The sequence below is a fragment of the Pinus tabuliformis genome, chromosome 9 (genome assembly GCF_031772625.1).
Source record: "Pinus tabuliformis cultivar Carrire ecotype Pingquan chromosome 9, CPIR1, whole genome shotgun sequence".
NCBI classification, from domain to species: Eukaryota; Viridiplantae; Streptophyta; class Pinopsida; order Pinales; family Pinaceae; genus Pinus; species Pinus tabuliformis.
The window spans coordinates 1,859,624,307-1,859,646,113 of record NC_142307.1 but is presented as its reverse complement, the minus strand read 5'-3'; the positions used below and the strand labels follow the sequence as shown (position 1 = coordinate 1,859,646,113).

Here is a 21,807-nt window from a genome sequence, read left to right as displayed (position 1 = left end):
ATTAATGACTAGGTGACTAAAAACTTTAGTCATCACAATTATTTCAAGTAACGTACTACTAAATTTGAGCAATTTTAAGTGACGAAACTTAAAATGACTAACTTAAACAACTAATTTAGTCTAGGGATAAAATATATGACTAACTAATAAGTGACTAAACTAAAAGTAACTAACTTAAATGACCAATTTAGTTTAGGATTAAAATGTATGACTAGATAATAAGTGACAACATTATTTCATGATGAGATTACCCTATAAGCCACAAAATTTCTGTCATGTCCATGAGGTCAACAACAATTTGTGGTTCAAGATATAGCTAATTTGGAACAAACTTAGCTCTAGAGCCTAGGATTTTTTTCTACCTTTAATGTTTATGGACAAAGAGACTAGCTTTTGAAGCATATGGGAGTCAAACTAACACCTTTCCCATGTTGACTCCCTATATTTAACATCATGGAAAATCTCCATAGATTAGTTATCCTTACTAAAACAAACATTTCATTTGAAATAATCATTAATCCTATGATATTACTACTTCACTATACTCTTTGACCACACCAAGCTTATTTTGATGTCTACAATACTACCCTACAAGACTCCAAATTTCTATCATATCCATGAGGTCAACACCAATTTTTGGTTGAAGATATCGCTAAGTTGGAAAAAACTAGAAGATATGTTATTTTTCCACCCCTAATGTTCATGGACAAAGAGATATAAATTTTCTAAAACATGTGAGAGCCAAATTTTTACCTTTCCCATGTTGACTCCCTCTATTAAAAATCATAAGAAATCTCTATAAATTAATTATCCTTATTATACCAAACATTTAATTGGAAATAAATATTGATCATTACTATGACATTAGTACTTTTCTGCACTTTTTAACAACACACAACTTGTTTTGATATCACCATAATTCACTTTTAATAAATCAAATAAAACCCCATCAATTGATATTTAGTGACACAAAAACCTAAATTTTTCATAAATTAATAATTATTTATAATAAAAAATACCTCCCATTAAACAAAAGAAAAGACTCAACCTTTTATTTAATGGAATTTAACTCCCTTTATAAACACAAGAGAATTTCATTTTATTTTCATTTAAGGTTTCATGGATTTGTTTCTTTCAAATATTAAAATTGTTCATTTCATTTCATTTGAAAGGTTTGTCAATGGGGAAGAAGGGGAAGGAAGGGCACATTTGGAATGCTCGAGGGTCGATGCCACTTTCGGCTTAGCATACCCACCATATTTGAAATCTATTCTATAGGAGGGGCTCCCAGTGGAACTCCCAATGTCCCTGAATGACTTGAAGGCACAAGCATGCATCCTGTGAAATAGATTCCTAACATAGTCCTTTTGTTCATGTTCCTCTTGCATTGAAGGGTATATGCAACGAAGATCTTGCAGGCACAAGCATGCATCCTGTGAAACGCATTCCTAACAAAGGCCTTTTGTTCATGTTCGTCTTGCATCAAAGGGTATATGCAGTGAAGAAGGCCAACATTGCGAACCCAAAGCCATCCTTGATTACTCTACAAGGCTATGACACAGGCCAACCATTGGTGCCTTCTCTCTCACGCGTTTGGTCGCATGTCGCAGGATCAAAGGGATTAAGCACTTTAAATTCTCCACCACTGTCAGTAGCAGAGGTTTGATTCCTACCCCCAATAAGCAACACCATAGATGCTATCATCTATTCCTTGCGTCGGGGAAATTACAGTGCTAGTTGTGCAAAGTTTTGGGTCGACTGTGTCAGATTCTCGTCTTGTTTCCTAGCCACAGACAAGGTGAACTGGATTCCATGAGAGAGAATAAATTGATCGTTTGAGCTGCAAGTCCATAACTAGAGTCCATCACGAAGAAAACACTAAATATATTCTGGTCAAGGCTTTCTTCTTGTCCACTACTGTTAGTTTGAAGAGCTTTCGAGTGGAGCAATACTTTTTTGACATTGTGCCCCCTACTACACGAAATTAAAATTATGCCATACTCAAGTATAGCAGCACTTTACAGTTCCATACATCACATGTACTTGTGAATGACAATGAAGAGAGAAGGGAGTCTTTGAGAAATTTCCATTATATGGTAGTCTTCCAATATGGATCTGTTGTATTTTTAAACATTGTTGACCATGAGGAAGAAGGATATTTATAAATTACTAAAAAATATGCTTCAGGTTTACTTTATAAGGCAAGAAAGAATGATTATGCTATAGTGGAGAAGCCATATTTGGAGACATGGATGCAAGGTTGTCCAGACTATATAGCTCTAAAAAGTTTTGATATTGATGGAATTCATATCATTGGAATTGTACTTCGACAAAGTAATTCTCTTGACTATTTTGTTCAACACGTTGATAATATGGTGGAAGAGTTTATATATTTAAATAGAATAATGGAAAAAACTCGCGCATTTACCATGAAGAAAGAGAAACTCTTTCAACTTGTAGGAAATAAAAATTCCAATCTCGTTGATGTAATTCTTAAATTTGGTATTTTTGAAATGTCATATATTTCCTAGAAAAATGCAAACTATGTACAAATTTGGTAGTATCTTCGAGATGAATATGAGATAACCCAGCAAGCTTGGCATTTTTGACATTAAACTCATGTTTGTAGAGAATAATGTTCACTATTTCCTGGAAATAATGAAAAAAAGGTATTCTAACTTCTTGGAGTTGCTTATCATAATATTGATAAGTGCAGCGATAGTTATTTATATCTATAATATTGTTCGGGACAATGTATAACTTTATTTTGGAGACTGAAATATCTCTAGTATAACTCATTCATGTGATACACCACTGGTACAAGGTTGGACAAATTAAATAAACCTTTGCCTAAAGAAATGAAGCCCATAAAATTATTTGTGGTGGACTTCATGTGAATAGAGGAGACTGACTAAAGGCATTAATCTACAATACAACCCTCATCTTTGGTATGGATCCTTTGCTCCTTCTCGGAATCCCACTTTTGCCACTGACTAGTGACAAACTCAAGAGTTAGAGTGGTTTCCTTTGGAGTTCCTTCTTCTTTGGGTTTTTGCATTGCTTTTTATAAATTGTATGGCATATCTCTAGCTACCTATTGCTTAAATTCCACATCAACATCATTTCAGCCTTTCACTATCATTGGCTATGTCTGTCTTGGTCCTCTCCATGTTTGGAAGTATGATAAATTTTTCGTGTGGTGTTGCATTTTCAATCCATGTTTGATTGCAGAAGTGGACCCTGTGTGATTTGGGTCAACATTTTTTGATGATTTGATGTGGGCTTTAGCTATGGAAAATTGGCCTTGTTGTTCTTTAGATGTTGGTGTGAGGCGAGGTGGATGAATTTGATGTGGTTATGAGTCATGGTGAAAGATAAGCTAGTCCTCAATGTTTTTTGAGTCTCACAATCTGCATCCAAAAATAGCAGTATTGCGCAGAATCAGGACCCTCATGTTTGATCCTCGTCCTCACTACAACAGTAGAGGGTGAAATCTTCTGGAATGAGTGCCTTGAAGGATTGTTCTACTTCCAATAATCATCTAATGGATCAAAATTCAAGTATGTCACCTTCTCATGGCGTAGCACAACATATGGCAAAGACCCACAGTAACAATAATAATAGCAGCAACTATAGTAGTGAGAGGTATATAGATAGTGTAGTGTTGCTTGTGAATGATTTTTAGAGCTTAGTTCCCTCTTCTGGAAGTGCCCACTAATAGGCCTTCCAAAAATAAGGTCTGCATCAATAGAAACTCCACCAACAATCCATTTAACAACATGGAATTCAATCAGTTGGGTTCCAGAACCCACTTGAGCCCAGGAGACTGAGGCAAACAAGGCAAAATTCACAGCAGACTTGGCAAAAAAAGTGCATAAAGGCAGAGCCAATGGATGCTTATGACTTTCTTAATTTGGATAAAAGTAGGGCAATGAAAGAAATAATTGAAATAGATAATTAGAAGGGCAAGGAAGGTGCAAGAGAGCATGACCATGGTAGAAGACATGCACAAGGGGGAATGATTGTATATAAGTGCAGTCTCAGTCTACGTTGAGGATGACCACCAGTCGTGAAGCGGTGTTTGTAGATGTTAATATAGATCCAACCATGAGTGATGGTAAGGAACCTACAAAGAGTGAAGGAGTCGAAATTGCAACGCGAACTGCATGTAGCAGGATTCAAGTTGACCATCCTCATGTTTATTTTTTACTTTTCAGTTGCAACTTCTTCAACGATGAATTGTTTCAAAGTTAACATTTATTTATTGTTAGGCACTAGTAGCTACTATCCCAACACCATCCAATAGGAAGCTACTACTACAGTGAGTAGGATTTCAGAAATATAAGGCCATTCACCTCAAAATAGATAGTTTCAAATATGGTTTCACTGATTAATTCAACCAACTAGTCTAGTGTCTTTTGCTTATACATGGATAATAAATGTTTTTCATGGACACTATTTCATGATATTTCCTTTCATGGTTATTTTTTTCCAAAGGAGTTTCTCTATTACATTCTATAAAGTGTGAGTGGTGTCGTTTTGTTTCCAGATTAGTGATACATTTTTTTTAATAATGTAACAGTCCAAAAACATACAAAATATGAATCTTTATTTAGATGAAGTCTGAAGACTACCTTTACATACAATTTTCCTTACCAAAACTGAAAATGGAAATGTCCTAGGCAACTACCTTGGCCATTCATTATTTTCTTTCCTATAAAGTACTTGCCCTTTTAAATTTTATCAAACACCATTTTTCCTTTTTAAGTATTTTGATTGTTTCGTGGTTGTTCCCCAAGCCGTAGTTGTTGATATTTTTTACTCGATAAAGCACCATTCTATTGGAAGAATGTATTTTTGAAAACCGATTATCTCAAGTAAATATTGATTCCTCTTTAATAGTAGACAAAATTGAAAATATACTCTTTATGTTAACATTGAATTACCATAAACTAACTTGAATCTATTAGGCTCACTAACACACAGTTCAATACCATATAATATTAAATAAGGTGATTTTATTTATTTTTAATAAATGATCACAAGAGTAACTCAATGGGACTGAACAATACATCCAACAAACAAAAGGACAATGTGGGAGTGTGAAAGACATTTCCTAGAACAAAAGGAGAAAGAATTATAAGTACATGAAGGAATATAAGTGCTAAAGTATTTGTTAAAGTGATAACGACTAAGATCAATGCAATGCAGCTATAGATAATATAATAGAATATTATGTTTAACCTCCAACTAATGACCACAAGACTTAGGGGTATTCAAAAGTAGAATTAGTGAAATTAGTGCAAGTACATAATGGGAGTGCAAAAGAAACTCGTAACCCTAATATACAAAAAGAAAACCAAAAGATAATCCTTAATACTCCAAAATAATAAGGATACAAAGAAAAACTCATGTCAAACATAAGATGCATATATTAGAGGCTCGTTGGATGTCAAATTATAGCTAGAAGTAGGATGACAGGAGGAAGAAGAAATAAATACAGCATAAGAAATGGTTTTAGAAGAAGTGGCTTTTAAAACAATGTTAACGACAGAGCTTTTTGCAAGAGGCATGTTCAGAGATGTGGCCCTGTTACCACTCAAAGCAGCAGGGGATCTAAAGGGGTTCCTAAGAGGGCAACTGCTAGGTTAAGGGCAACAGTGGAGGCTTAGCCCATTATAACCACAACTAAGTCTCCTTTCTCTTTATGGACTTTCACCGATGGGAGGAGTTCTAGTAGTGTAGTTATCACTTGTAAAGTATATGTCAATGGATAGGTGAGAAGTGACCTTGAAAACCCTTTCCCAAGGATGGACTGAGGAATGGAACTTGCTTTCTCTTTAAGCAAGGGACTTGGTCAACCAGGGGTAAGGAGTGAGGATTGGAGGGTTGAGGGAGAAAGGATAGGCCTATAAATGAGGTTCTTAATCCATATAATCTTTGTGAAACTTGGATTCCCAAATGGTCCTTGAAATATAATATTTATTGAGAAGTGGGACCACATGGGGCCAAGTGGACCCAATGCATGTTCAGAGATGGAAGGAAAACCTCTTGAATTTTTAATGTTTGTTTGAGTCTAACCTATAAATTTTACATCCTTTTTTTTTTGCAACCTCACCCACCATCACTAGAAAGTATTGAAATTTAGAGTGCCATAGATCACCATTTTTACCTCTTCTTTCCAAGACACTTTCTATTCTTTATCTAAGACAAAACAATATTTTATCATTTTATGTAGTTTCATCTAAAGTTTTAAGCTCAAGACTTGTGTCCTATATATCAATGTAGAGATCCCCAAGTTCTATTTGAGCATCCCTTACAACTTCTTGTGTGTGAAAATTCATAAGCATCGTGTTCATACCTACCAGGTTGAGAATGAATGTCAATGTGTGGAGGAATGGAGCTATATAGATAACCCAATTCATTTGAAGAATTGTCCTCTTCAATGTTCATCCAACCCTACTTCCTAGTAGATGGGCAAATGCTACTCTCCTAATCTCTTGAGTAATTTACTTCCTTGCATTGAATTTCCTATGAGGTCTCTATTTTTGTGTCTTGTTTGGAATTTCCAATCCTCTAGGTTTTAGGAAAATTGCAAAAAATAATGGTCTTTCCAGCATTAACTAATTCTTGTTTGATGCTAGTGAGTTTTGTAATTCACTGATTTGTGACTCACATTCATTTGTTTTTTGCTGGTAGAACTCCCAAGAATCAGGTTGAAAATGTCGAACAAAAGTCATGCCTTTCTTCCACCTCTTCTCTTGCCAATGAGCATGAATGGATTTCACTACTTCCACAGGTGAAATATCCCAACAGAAGTTAGCTACATCATTATTCAATAGCTCACATTGGTGTGTGAAGGCCTTCTCTAGTAAATCCATAATTCTCCCAAATGTTTCTTCCAATACTTGAATCGGTTGGAAACCTTCATCACCAACCCTCATATTGTTTAAGTCACTAAGCCACTCCTCATCCTCACTTTCCATGCCATACATGACACAGAAAGTGTCCAAGGCCATTTCAACTTCACTCTCTAATTGTGAGATATATCTTGAAGTAAAGAAGACAAAATTAGAACTGCAATCATAATTATCTATCTTGCGCACTCCATGTTGTTTGGTAAATTTAGTGTGTCATAAATTGCTATTTAAAATGTAAATCCGAGAGTCGTAAACTGCTAAAGTGAAGTGCACTGTATATGCAAGATAACCGATTTCTTATTTCTTTGTCGTTTTTGAGTTTCTGGTTTGTTTTTGGGTTTATCTTCTGTTGACTCCCTAATGTGAGATTGAAGAATTGAAAGTCAATTATGGATGGCAATGGTGATTTCTATAATGATTTTCCAAACTTTAAATTTCTCAAAAAGGCTGCAAAACTTTTTGTGATGAAATCAATTCCCAAAAGAAAATAAAAATGTACCAAAGTAGTGAACTAGTGACAATGAAGCCCAGTATCATTACTACTGTATGAAAAGAAAATAAAAACTGAACTCAAAGCAATTCAAAGACTGTAAGCAAAGCAAACTAAATCACACTACTTCAACTCATATTCTGACCCCTCACCTTTCGACTCGCTCTGGCTATAGGAGGTAATCATAAACAAATTAAGTAATTTGATATCTAAATTGCAGGAAATGAAATTGCATAAAATGAAACTAAGATTAAACTACTCATTCATACTTCAATCCCTGAAAATGACATAAGTAATCTAATCACTAACTTGCAGGAAAGTAAACTAAATCATACTACATCAAATAATATTCTGATTCCTCACTATTTGAGTCGCTTGGCTATAGGAGGTAATCATAAAAAAATGGAGTAATATGATATCTAAATTGCATGAAAGTAAATGAGCAAAACAGAACTGAAAGAAATGACAATGCTGGAATTAAAACTCAGAAAATAAATCAGCAGAAAGGACAAGATGATTTCATGTCATTAGTCATTAAAACTATGTAAATTGCTCGGGCTGCCTACAAGAACCTAAAAGAAAACACTGATCAGTTAACAATCATGAGAAAGCATAAAAGAAAAGATGGACAGCAGTTCACATGAATATCAGAACAGTGTAATATATACAAGCAAATGATTATAAAAATAGTAACATAATGAAAGTAAGCAAGAAACTATATAGTAGATACAGAGCCTCGGTGTACAGGGGCCCTCTGCAACCTCGGCCAATCAATACTTAGTCACGAATTGAACTTAAGAACACTATCTTCTCATAGATTAAAATGTTGTTATAAGATAAAGATATAGCACGACACACTGGGCTTGTAAAAACAGTCAAGATTACATAGAAAAATCTAACTATCAAATGTATGATAACGCGTTATTTATAACTGAAGATGCTATAAATGATTCCTAAATTCTGCGCTGCCAAACAGACACGTAAATATCAATGTCCTAAGATCTAGTAGTATGGTAGCCGTGACAAATAAATCTATGGAGTGGTGGTTGTTCAATTTGATTCACGGATTGATCCACAGGTGTTAGCACACCTCCAGAGATTGAGGAACTTTCCATGCAAAACTTCACATGGTAAAAACAGAGTCGTGCCACTGCAAAACTCTTGGTTTGACCAGTCCTTTGACCGTCCTTGACCATGGCGGTTTGTGAGTGATTCGGCTGAACCAAGGGGACACGCTCCATGTACATGTCATTTGCAGCTTGCCCATGTGACCAGATTCTCCAGTGGACACCTGTAACATAGTCTTCAACAAAATGGCTGCGGAAACTTGAGCTGGCTGCGGAAGGTGACAAGTTTCCGCAACTGATTCAACAAAAATCTAAATAAAATAGTAGTCACAAGAAATAGTTAGGAAACCATTTTATAAGCTATTTTTAAACTAATATGCAATGATTTGACAGCTTGGTGGGTCAAGTAAATGGAAAAGAAGGCTGAAAAGGTGCATAGGGAAGATGTAAGTTTGGGACTCAACATACCCCCACTGTGAAGGTGTTGCATGTCCTCATGCAACAAAAATTTTAGTCATTCCCCTTTAATCCATATGTTCTGAAGCCTCTGCTAGTACATCGAGTCCTATTTTCTTCTATCTTGGTGCTACCACCATCCTGGGTTTCCTTATCAGACATCTGAATTTGAGATTGATCAATTCTCTGCTCAACTTTCTGCACTTTTTCTTTAGTTTCTTGTTCTTCTTTTGCCATAGTCCCAAATGAAGCATAGTATTATCATGAATAATTTTGTCCACTTTGCTCTGCTCCTTAAGTGCTTCATTTTCTTGCTTAATATGCCTGTTTAGAACCTCTAATTCAAACACTTCTTGCTTTAAGGATTGGACTTTTGCATCTTGTGTCATGTGAGGTAGAGTGGTACTCGGGCCTACAGTTGTCTTTTCTAATGATTCGAGGTATTCATACACCTCCTGTTGACTTGGATCTATTTCGAGTGTTTTTCTTGGACTGAATTCAAAGTCTTGGGGAGGAGGAGGACTGCTTTCTAGCTCTGGTCGAGAAGGTCTTTCATCAACATGTGGAGGACTAGCTTCCATAGTTGGCTGAGGATGAGATGGACTATGGCCAGCTGGAGGTTTCTCGGGTGCTTCCCCACCCAAGTCAATGAAGTGGGGTCGTTTTACTTGTGTTTTAATCCCTCTTCCTCTAAGCCTGTTGCTTCTTCTTAAATACGGTGGACTAGTACTCCCTTCTTCTATGCTCTGTTTTCCTTTTTCCTTCTTCTTTGCTGTAGTAGTTTGTTTTTGAAGATGAACTAATCTCTCAGACAATGTTTGATAGTCATCCTCTATAGATGGATCTGGTGATTGGTTGAATTTTTCTATGTTTCTTTTGCCTTTCAATTTTCTCTATTTTCTGTCCTTAGTTCCTTTCTCCTTTTCTTTTCGACCAAATTCTTGAGTTTTGGTAATAGGAGAGTCTTGGACTATGGCACTCTTTTCTTTTCTCCTACTCCTTCTCGGTGTATTTGGTGTACTACTTTCAGGTGCCTCAGATGGCTCTTGAAAGTAATTTCTTACTCAGAATTGTTCCCAAGTATCTTCGTTTTTCTTCATTTGGTCTTCAATGAGAATCCTTACAAGTCCATGATGATATAGATGAGGTTCTATATTTCCTATGTGCTTTTGGACTGTGGTACTCATCTTTTTCAAACTCAGCAGTAAGAAATAAGGCAAATTAAGAGTTTGACTCTCTAAGAAGTTCATCAATAACCTAGCATGGCACATGTACATTGAACCAAAGCGTCCTTCGCAAGTGATAAACTTTTTGATAATTAACAGTAGGCTGGCCCATTCTTCTTTCAATGCATGAACAGGAATTCCTTTTGTAAACAATGTAACGTCCATACCTTGGTTACGTAGCATAATTCTCCATGCCTGTTCGTCCACACTTTTGTTTTTAAACCATCGCTCACCTTCCTGGGGCAAGTCTGTGGTAGCTGCTACTGTTGCTTCAGTGACCGTGAGCTTTAAGTCTCGAATTTCCACCATCTAGTCGTCAAAACACCGTGCAAAGGCTTTCGTTACCTCCTTGTTATGGCCCTTAAATTTCTGGATGAAGCGTAACCATTTTGCTTTCTTCAGCAAATCTTTTGCTTGAGGGTAACCTTATAAATATTTAGGTCCTTCCGGTTCTTCCCTTAGTAATCGTCCCATCCTTTCCTTTGTTTTGAAATTCAACTGAAAATTCAATTGCATGTGAGGGTTTAGTAGAGGTAAGGTGGTTCGGTTGCAGGGTTTATGGCAAAGATACAGTGGCTGCAATTGGAGGATAACAGGGAACGGGTGTGTTCCGGAAATGCAAGCAGAAACAGAGGATGAGCAGCCGAGGTGAGTTCACAAAATGAAGTGCAGACGTATGTGAAGAAGATGGTTTTAACAGAATTGTAAGGAAATGAAGTGGAGTCGAGATTTTGAATTGAACGAATGCGTATGAAATGTTACACGTTTAATGAATTGCTGTGGAAAATGCGGTGGAGAGGAGCCGTAGTGAAATAGGTCACATCTCATGATTACAAGTGGTGTATGAAAGTGCAGTCGACTATGAGTTATAAACTGAAAATCAATCATAAGACCGTTAAGGAATAAATTCATGTTGTGCGGAATAATGTCGTGGCATGGTAATGGGTAATGCAGCTATCGTGATAATCATTGCACATAGTAGAGCTTTTATGGTTTGACAACTATGCAAAATTGTGTCTTCAATTGCTATTTGAAAGAAATTTTTGCTCATACCTTTGGAAACCTTGTCATTTGTTGTCCATTAGCCTTTAACCAACTGTTCATCATTGATTTCTGGAGATGCTCCATGTCTTCATAGCATATATGCTCAGTCACACCTGCATTTCCATGATTATTGCACTAACATTTTGACTGTAAATTTGAAAATTAGAGTGGTGGCTGGGGAAACGGCTTCTGGCTACGGAAACTGCTTCTGGCTGCGGAAACTGCTTCCAGCTGCGGAAACTGACACAACAAACACTTGGCTGAACAAAGATAGTTAGATAACAACTAACTGAGTGAAAATGGTCTCGAAAGAGACATTTATTGATGAAATGGAATGAGATGAAGCAGAGTGAAGTGAAATGAAAATGAAATGGAGATGGAGTGGAATGGAAAATGAAGTGGAGTGATGATGAAAAAGAAGGAGAATTTTTTTTTGGAAAATATAGAGTGTCGGGTGTCCCTGATTTTCACTCTACATTTTGTGTATAAGACCACCAATCAGTGATTGGTTTTCAGGCTTATACAATTTTTTTATTTTTTATTTTTTTTATTATTATTATTTTTTTTAATTATTATCTTTTTTTAACTAAAAGAAATAAAGGCTAGGCTGGTGGGGAAGAAGGATTCTTTTTCACCAGCCTTATTGCAGAATTCTCTTGAAATATTTTGACAAATTCCTCTTTTGAGAGTGGCTTATGATAAATTTTCAATTTGTGGCCATTCAGAATAAGAGGAGTTTGAAATTCATCAATGGTCTTGATTCTTACCACTCCATTGCTAAAGACTTTGTCAATCTCATATGGCCCAAGCCAATGGGTCTGAAATTTACCCTTGAAGTCTTTAAACTTGGAATCAAACAGTAGTGCCCAATCTCCCTATTGAAACTTTTTCTCTTTGATGTTTCTGTCATGCCACTTAGCTCTTTGATGTTGAACTAGATCAGTTCTTAAAATTTCTTCTCGTCTGATCTCATCTAGCTCATTCAGCTGCTCCATTCTGTGCTTTGGGCTTCTGATAGATTCATCCCCAACTGAACTGCCATCTTGAAAGTCTTGAAATGAAACTCAATGGAGAGCAGGACTTCTTTCCCATAAACGAGTTCATAGGGAGAATGTCTTGTTGTATTCCTCCATGTAGTTTTGTAGGCCCACAAGGCTTCAGGAAGCCTTTCTGCCCAATCTCTTCTATGTAGATGAACAGTTTTGGTGATGATGTTCTCAATAACTTTTTTTGTAGACTCCACTTGGCCATTTGCTTGCGGATGGTAAGGAGTAGATTTTCTGTGCTTGATTTTGTATTCTTCCATCAACTTCTCCATCAAGTTAGATGTAAATTGACTTCCCTGATCTGTCAAAATTTCTCTTGGGACACCAAAACGAGTAAAAATATCCTCATAAAGAAAATTAACAACTGAATTTTAAGTAGCAGAAAGTAATGCTTTCGCTTCTACCCATTTAGTGACATAATCAGTGCATACCAATATATACTTCTTTTGTTTAGATGGTGGATTAATGGGTCCAATGAAATCTAAAGCCCATTTTTCAAAGGGTTCAATGAGTACCTGTGGTTGTAATGGCATTTCATTTGAAAGAGTTGGTTTCGCTACTCTTTGGCAGCTGTCACACCTTCTAACATATTGTTTTGTATATTTGAAGAGGGAAGGCCAACAATATCCTAAAGGAAGGATTTATAGGTCGTCCTTTTGTCAGTAAAGTGTCCACCGCATGGTTCATCATGACATGCCTTGAGGATGTCAGGCATTTCATCTTCCCGAACACATCTTCTGATCACACAATCTAGCCCTATTTTAAACAATTCGTTCGAAATCCATGAATAATTTGAACTCTCCTGAATAATTCTTCTTTTTTGACTAGGAAATAAATATGTAGGTAGCTTCCCTGTAACCAAATAGTTAGCAATATATACATACCAAGGAGTCTTACTAGTTACTGCAAATAAATATTCATCTGGAAACTTATCCTCTACAGGAGAATCTTCATTAGTATTTTGGATCCTAAACAAGAAATCAGCGACTATATTTTGTTTCCTTGGTCTATCCAATACAGTAATATTGGATTCTTGTAAAATTAAGAGCCATCTTGTAACTCTGCCATTAGTAACAGGTTTGTTCATTATATATCTAATTACAAAATGATCAGTATGGACAAAAGTTTCATAGCCTGTTATATAATGTCTAAACTTATTGATTGCATGAACAACAACTAAGAACTCTTTTTTAGTCATAGTATAGTTCAACTCAGTAGGAGTCAAATTTTTACTGGTGTAGTAAATGGCATAAGGAACTAAATCCTTTTGACCCAACACAGCTCCTAGAGTTGTATCTGAAGCATCTGTAGAAATATGGAAAGGAAGTTTCCAATTTTGCCCTCTCAAAATAGGTGCTTCAAATATTCTTGTTTTCAAAGTTTCAAATGCAGATTGATAATCATGATCCCATTTGAATTCACAGTCTTTTGTAATTAATTTGAAGAGTGGAGATGCTATTTTGGTGAAGTTTTCTATAAATCTTCTATAGTATCCAGTAAATCCCAGAAAACTTCTAACATCTTTTTGACAATTTGGAATAGGCAACTTGGAGATGACTTCAAATTTTGATCTATCAACTTTAATCCCATCCCTTTAAATATGATGTCCCAAAACAATACCTTCAGTAAACATCATAAAGCATTTTTCATGACTCAATGAAAGGTTTGTTTCTTTACACCTTATAAGGAATTTTTCCAAATTCTCTAATGCCTCTTCAAATGAATCACCTAAACTGTAAAATCATCCATATAAACATCTACACAATCATGGATTAGATCAGAAAAGATTCCTAGTACTGCCCTTTGAAATGTTGTGGGTGCATTAGATAATCCAAAAGGAAGTACTTGGTAAGCAAAAGTTCCCCATGGATAGGTAAATGTGGTCTTATCTTGATCTTTAGGTGCTACCTGGATCTGATTATAGCCACTAAAACCATCCAAAAATGAAAAGTACTTTTTGCCTACTAAAGTATCTAATACCTTATCGATAAAGGGTAAAGGAAAGTGATCCTTCAAAGTTTCTTTTTTCAATTCCCTGTAATGAATTCATACCCTCCATTTACCATTCTTTTTAGGTACTATAACCAAAGGAGAAACCCATCGGCTATCTGAAATTGGATAAATGAAATTTACATTGAGTAGTTTTTGGAGCTCTTCTTTCACTATCTCCCTAAGGTTTGGATTCATCCTTCTCTGAGGTTGTCTGATTGGTCTACTATTTTCCTCAATGTAGATGTGATGAATGCAAGTCTTAGGGTCAATACCTTTCATATCAGTATACTCCCATGCAACTGCAGTAGAATGTTTTTGCAAGATTTTGGTTAGCTCTCCTTGTTGTGATTTTTCCAAGTTTTTGTTGATATTCAATGTTTTACTTGGAAAGATCTCAATGGCGGAACTACAAAAATCTTCCATAGAGTAAAGAGACATTTGTCTAGATGATAGATACTCAATGTCAGAATCTAACTGAAATTGCGTGTGGCCATATTCTGAAGATGTTTCAAAGTTTTCTAATGTGTTCAGAATTTGACTATCTTCACTGATTTCAGAAATGGTAAAGACAAGTTGTACAGTATCTCATCATTAACCCACTCATTATCTCCTATTTCAATAATTTCTTTTGCTGGAGGATACAAATTGAATTTATTCGTTGAATTACCATCAGAAATATACATATCCCTAGATCTACAACTGATAAAAGCATCAGCTGTGGCTAGCCAAGGTCTTCCTAAGATGAGAGGGTGTCCTCCTAGATTACTCTTGGGAGTTAAAATCATGAAATCTACTGGATATTCCCAAGAATCTAAGGAGACCGAAATGTCTTCTAATACACCATCTAGTTTGATAATTGATCGATCTGCAAGTTGCAGTAAAGTAGGTGTAAAAAGAAGATTAGGAAGTTTTAGCTGTTCCATAGTCTGTCTGCTCATAATGTTGATAGCATCCCCTAAATCAATCAAATTATTTGGAATTTCCACCCCATACTTCTGCATAGTAATTTTTCCCATCATGATATCTGCAATTTTTCCTACCAAGTGGATTCTTCTTGTATCTCTTGGTTTCCTTTCTAGTCTTTTAAGACTCAACTCCTTTATTATTTTTGCTAGAATAGGAATCTCTCTAATGACTTGTAACAAGGGAATCTTGATACAGACATTCTTTAATTCATCTAGAAACTCATAGTCAAGCAACAAGATTTATTTTTCCACCCCGTTATCAACTTGTAATCTTTCAGGAAAAGGAGGTGTAGATGAAGATGCAGGTTGCTCAAGTATAGGAGTTGTAGGGGTTGACTCTTTTTCTTTTTCTTTTTGAGTGCTTGGGTTTTGAAGAGGTGCTTCAGAACCTTTATTGGCTTCAAGAGAATCTTCCTTAGAAATGCTTTGCTTTTGAGCATCTATAGAAGGCTTTTCTAAAACTCTACCAGATTTGAGTTGTACATCGTTAAGAGGAACAATAATATAGGTAGGAAATTGTTGTCCTTCTACCATGTAAGAATTTTGAGGGTTTTTATTGTTGGGGTTCGGCAATGGCTGGGAAGGTAGTTGATTTGTCTTCTATTGGAATGGAAGTAAGAGTTGAGAATTTGTATTTTGTTGAGAAGGTTTTTGTTGTTGTGGAAATGGCAATGATAGTTGTGGATTTTGATTTGGAAGTTGTGGAGCTTGTTGATTTTGAAAAGATGGAGGATATTGATAAAATTGAGCAAATCTCCCATAAGGATTTTGCATACCTTGTACCCATGATTGAAAAGGATTTTGAGGTTGGGACCAAGGTTGTTGCCAAGGATTCCAATTTGGTGGGGGTTGAAAGTTCATAGAGTTGTTAAACCCTTGATTTTGTTGCCCCTACCAAGGTCTCCTTGCAATAAAACATAGAGACTCAATTGAATTTGGATCTTCTTGAAAGACAGCTTTGAGCCCAGGAATTGAAGGACAATCCTTCGTCTCATGGTTTTCTGAACAAATCACACATGTTTCTACAACATTTGCATCCAAGGGACATTCCCCTAGAGTATGTTTCTTCCTACATTTTGGACAAAAGATGGCCAAAGCTTCAGCTTCTACTTTCTGCTTGTTTTGTATCTTAAGGGTGTCTAGTTGCTTACTAAGACTCCCTAAAATATCATTTTTGAATTCATCAAGCATGTTTCCAATCTCAGCCCTACTTACTGATCTAGTTGCAGATTTGTTTGCTCTAATGAGAGAAGGATCTCTAGGCCCTTTTCCAGTTTTAGATTTTCCCCTTGGCACATAGCTCTGCTATATCATGAAGTGGAAGTTGAGATATATCTCCTTTTCCCATCATGTTCAAAATATCTATCCATTCATCTCTAATGGCTTTTAATAGAAGGGCTTTCAAGGTTTCCTCATCTAAGTTATTCATTTTTGCTCCTTTCAGGTTGTATTGAAATATTTCGAGTAAATCCTCCAAGTTTTCATCTTCTCTTTGTACCATTTTGAATACCTCATCCTTATGATTGGTGGGCATACAATAGTCCAGGTATCTGTCCAAAAATGTTTGTTTCATATCATTCCAAGTCCTAATGGATTGAGTGACTAATCCCATGAACCATTTCAAAGTAGATCCCTTCAATGTTGAAGGAAACAATTTGAGTTTTTGAGAGTCTTCCAGATAATCATAAGTTCGACACACGACTTCAAACTCAAATAGAAATATTTCAGGATCCTCATTTCGTAACCCATGAAAGTTTGGGAGGACAGATGGTGAGATGTTTTTCATTGTTGCTCGAGAATCCTCATCAGCTATAGGAAATCCGAATGAGTTATCTCCATCCCTATTTCCCCCATTGTTACCTCTACCTCCTCCATTGTTCCCTCCTCCTCCTCTACCTCTTCCTCTACCAAATCCGTTTACTACTTCTTCTGCCATGATAGTTTCCTCAGAGATTTCAGAGTCTTCTGGTTCCTCCACTAATGGCGAATGAGGAGGAATTTCTCCCTCTTCTTCTTCAGGTGATTCTACTTTCTTAATTACAATGGGTTTTCCTGTAGAAGTAGAGAAAGGGTCTCTTCCTAACTCAAATTTGGTGGATAGTGTGAGAGAGTCTCCTAATTCAACTACTGCCTCTTGAATTCCAGGAATCCTAAGGCTAGGAGTGTGAGTTGGAGATGATGGAGGTGTTTCTTGTCTATTCCTTGAAGTAGATGGAGTTGTAAAAATCGAACTCTTGGCCCTAGCTAAAAACCTTCCCCTAGAATCTCTTGCTCTATGCATGTCATTTTTTTTATTTTTCTTCAATTCGGGCTAATAATTCTCTTTCTGATCTTCCAGGTCACTGTAGGTGCAAGAATAGAGCATACTCAAGAAATTGTTAAACCAATAACTCTCTTCTCTGATCCTCCAGATCACACTAGGTGCAAGAGGAGAGCATACTTTGAGAAGTTATCAATTTTTACCTTCCTTGAAATTTTCTTGTTTTTTTTAAGAAATTGGCTACCTAGTTTCACTTCGCTGGCAACGACGCCAAATTTTTTGGTCAATTTAGTGTGTCCTAAATTGATATTTAAAATGTAAATTTGAGATTCGTAAACTGCTGAAGTGAAGTGCACTGTATATGCAAGATAACAAATTTCTTGTTTCTTTGTCGTTTTTGAGTTTTTGGTTTGTTTTTGGGTTTATCTTCTGTTGACTCCCTAATGTGAGATGGAATAATTGAAAGTCAAGTATGGATGGCAATGGTGACTTCTACAATTATTTTCCAAACTTTAAAGTTCTCAAAAAGGCTACAAAACGTGCTATGATGAAATCAATTCCCAAAAGAAAATAAAACGGTACTAAAATAGTGAACTAGTGACAATCAAGCCCAGTATCCTTACTGCTGTATGAAAAGAAAATAAAAACTGAACTCAAAGCAATTCAAATACTGTAAGTAAAGCAAACTAAATCACACTACTTCAACTCATATTCTGACCCCTCACCTTTCGACTCGCTCTGGCTATAAGAGGTAATCATAAACAAATTGAGTAATTTGATATCTAAATTGCAGGAAATGAAATTGCATAAAATGAAACTTAGATTAAACTACTCATTCATACTTCAATCCCTAAAAATGACATAAGTAATCTAATCACTAACTTGCAGGAAAGTAAACTAAATCATACTACATCAAATAATATTTTGATTCCTCACTATTTGAGTCACTTGGCTATAAGAGGTAATCATAAACAAATGGAGTAATATGATATCTAAATTGCATGAAACTAAATGAGAAAAACAAAACTGAAAGAAATGACAATGATGGAATTAAAACTTAGAAAATAAATCAGCAGAAAGGACAAGATGATTTCATGTCATTAGTCATTAAAACTATGTAAATTGCCCAGGCTGCCTACAAGAACCTGAAAGAAAACATTGATCAGTTAAGAATCATGAGAAAGCATAAAAGAAAAGATGGACAGCAGTTAACATGAATATGAGAACGGTGTAATATATACAAGCAAATGATTATAAAAACAGTAACATAATGAAAGTAAGCAAGAAACTATACAATAGATACAGAGCCTTGTTGTACAGGGGCCCTCTGCAACCACGGCCAATCAATACTCAGTCACGAATTGAACTTAAGAATGTTGTCTTCTCATATATTAAAATGTTGTTATAAGATAAAGATATAGGACGGCACAGTGGGCTTGTAAAAATAGTCAAGGTTACATATAAAAGGTTAACTATCAAGCGTATGATAACGCATTATTTATAACTGAAGATGATATAACTGATTGCTAAATTCTGCGCTGCCAAACAGACACGTAAATATCCACGTCCAGAGATCTAGCAGTATGGTAGCCGTGACAAATAAATCTATGGAATGGTGGCTGTTCGATTTAGTTCACGGATTGATCCATACGTGTTAGCACACCTCCGGAGATTGAGGAACTTGCCACGCAAAACTTCACGTGGTAAAAACAGAGTCGTGCCACCACAAAACTCTTGGTTTGACCACTCCTTTGACCGTCCTTGACCATGGCTGTTTGTGAGTGACTCGGCTGAACCAAGGGGACACACTCCATGTACATGTCATTTGCAGCTTGCCCATGTGACCGGATTCTCCAGTGGACACCTGTAAAATAGTCTTCAACAAAATGGTTGCGAAAACTTGAGCTGGCTGTGGAAAGTGACAAGTTTCCGCAGCTGATTGAACAAAAATCTAAATCACAAGACATAGTTAGGAAACCATTTTATAAGCTCTTTTTAAACTAATATGCAATGATTTGACAACTTGGTGGGTCAATTAAATGGAAAAGAAGGCTGAAAATGTGTATAGGGAAGATGCAAGTTTGGAACTCAACATACGTTTTGGTATGTTCTTTACTAAGGTAGCTTGAAAAATCAAATTATGGTGTTCTTCATGAAATTATTTCAATAGAGCCCATTTCTTGCTATCAAGAAACTCCAAGCTCCAATCCTGCCCACCTCTCCATATCATAGCATGGGTGTAACAATTTGTTGTGTTTTTGGGTGTGGAGACAAATTATCTTCTTTATTTAGAGGTATCGCCACATTTGATCCTAGTTCATAATATGGTTGCAACGCTGCATGTAAAATATATGCTACAAGGGAGGGTCCAAAGGGGGGTGGGGAGTGGGGTAGCTGAGACCTTTGGGACCCCCCTGCTGGCGGGGGATCGGGGGAAGCACCCCCAAAGCTAAAAATAGATGTAAAATTTCCTTGTAAAATTTTGTAATTTCATAGTCAACCTTGGTCTTTCATTAGGCAGAGATCTGACGGTAGAATTTATGTTTAATTTAGGTTTTTTTTCCTAGAAGGAAACCCCTCGCTATATATGAGGGAATTATATTGCATTACATCTATGTAGATCTATATTCTTAGCGGCAAGAGAGAGGAGATTGAGTGAGAGAGAAGAGGGAATTACAGTGGATCTATTATAGTTGTATCTCTTCAGTTTGATAGATAATATAAATGGAAGGACTGGCTATTTCTTTGTCTCTCTTGTTTTATGTGTTTTCTGTGTTTGTATTTTTGAAATATATTTTATGTGTTATGTTTCTCTATAGTATATAATTTTCTAACAACTGGTATCAAAGCCGAAGTTCTATTTGGCTGATAAACATACAGGAGACAAGGGTTCCTGGCTCGAGTGGGAGCAATGGAGGAAGATGGTAGGTTTAGGGTCAAAAAATTTAACGGCCAAAACTACCAGCAGTGGAAGATGCAGATGGAAGATTATCTGTATCAAAGAGATCTATACCAACCATTGAGAAGAAAGGAAAAGAAGCCAATGAGTATGATAGACACAAAATGTGATATTCTCGACAAAAAAGGCACTTGGAACAATACGAGTGTGCCTAGCGGCGTTGGTCGCATTTAATATTTCAAAGGAAATGAAAAGAGAGGGTTTAATGTCAAAATTGGCCAAACTATATGATAAACCATCAACCTCAAATAAGATATTTATTATGAAGCATTTATTTAATATGAAGATGTCAGAAGGTGGATCTGTTGCTGATCATTTAAACGAATTTAATACAGTTACAAGTCAGTTAAGTTCTGTAGGGGTAACTTTTGATGATGAAGCTAGGGCTTTGTTATTTCTGTGCTCATTTTTAGAAAGTTGGAATGGTTTAGTTATGGCCATTAGTAACTCTGTCTCTAGATCTAGTACTTTAAAGTTGGATGATGTTGTCAGTGCAATCCTTAGTGAGGAAATGCGACAAAAATGCTCCGGTGTGACATCAGGTGATGCTTTGACTGCAGAGACTAGGGGAAGAAAAATGGAAAGAGGAAAGAGCCCTGGATATCGTAGTAAGTCAATAAAAGGCATATCCAAGTCTTGATCGATGATAGTGTGCTAGAAATGTGGGAAGAAAGTACACCTGAAGAAAGACTGCAAGTCTCAGAAGGGAAAAGAAGGAGACACGTAGCAAGAAAATAATCTTGAAGGGAATGTAATAGGTGATGTGTTGCAATATGCTTTGACTATTTCATTAGAAAATATTATTTATGCATGGGTGGTAGATTCAAAGGCCTCATTCAATGCCACACCTGATAGGAAACATTTTCATGATTATGTTCAATGAGATTTTGGACATGTTCAATTGGGTGATGATAAACCCTGTCAAATCATTGGAATGGGTACAGTTTTCATAAAGCAAAAGAATGGAAATCAATGGCTATTGAAGGAGGTAAGGCATGTCCCAAATCTGAAGAAAAATCTAATTTCAACAGGGTGGTTAGGAGGTGAAGGTTGCATAACTACTTTCACAGATAAAATCTAGAAGGTCACTGAAGGAGCCTTGGTAATAGAAAAAGGAGAAAACATTGGTACATTTTATTTATGCAATGGTATTTCTAATTTTATTAATTATTTAATCTCTACAGGAGAAGATATGGCATTGTGGCATCATAGGCTTGGGCACATGAGTGAGAAGGGGATGCATATGCTTCACTCAAGAAATTTGTTGCCAGGTTTGAAGCATGTTGATTTAAAATTTTGTGAGAATTATGTTTATGGAAAATAGAAGAGTGTCTAATTCCTCAGAGTTGGGAAAGAAAAGAAGAGAAAAAAATTAGAGCTTG

General features: G+C 36.1%; 1 pseudogene; it reads left to right on the top strand.

The window, feature by feature from the left end:
• Positions 1-21,807, top strand: part of LOC149156293 (protein RETARDED ROOT GROWTH, mitochondrial-like) — a 149,972-nt pseudogene that overhangs the window by 36,682 nt on the left and 91,483 nt on the right.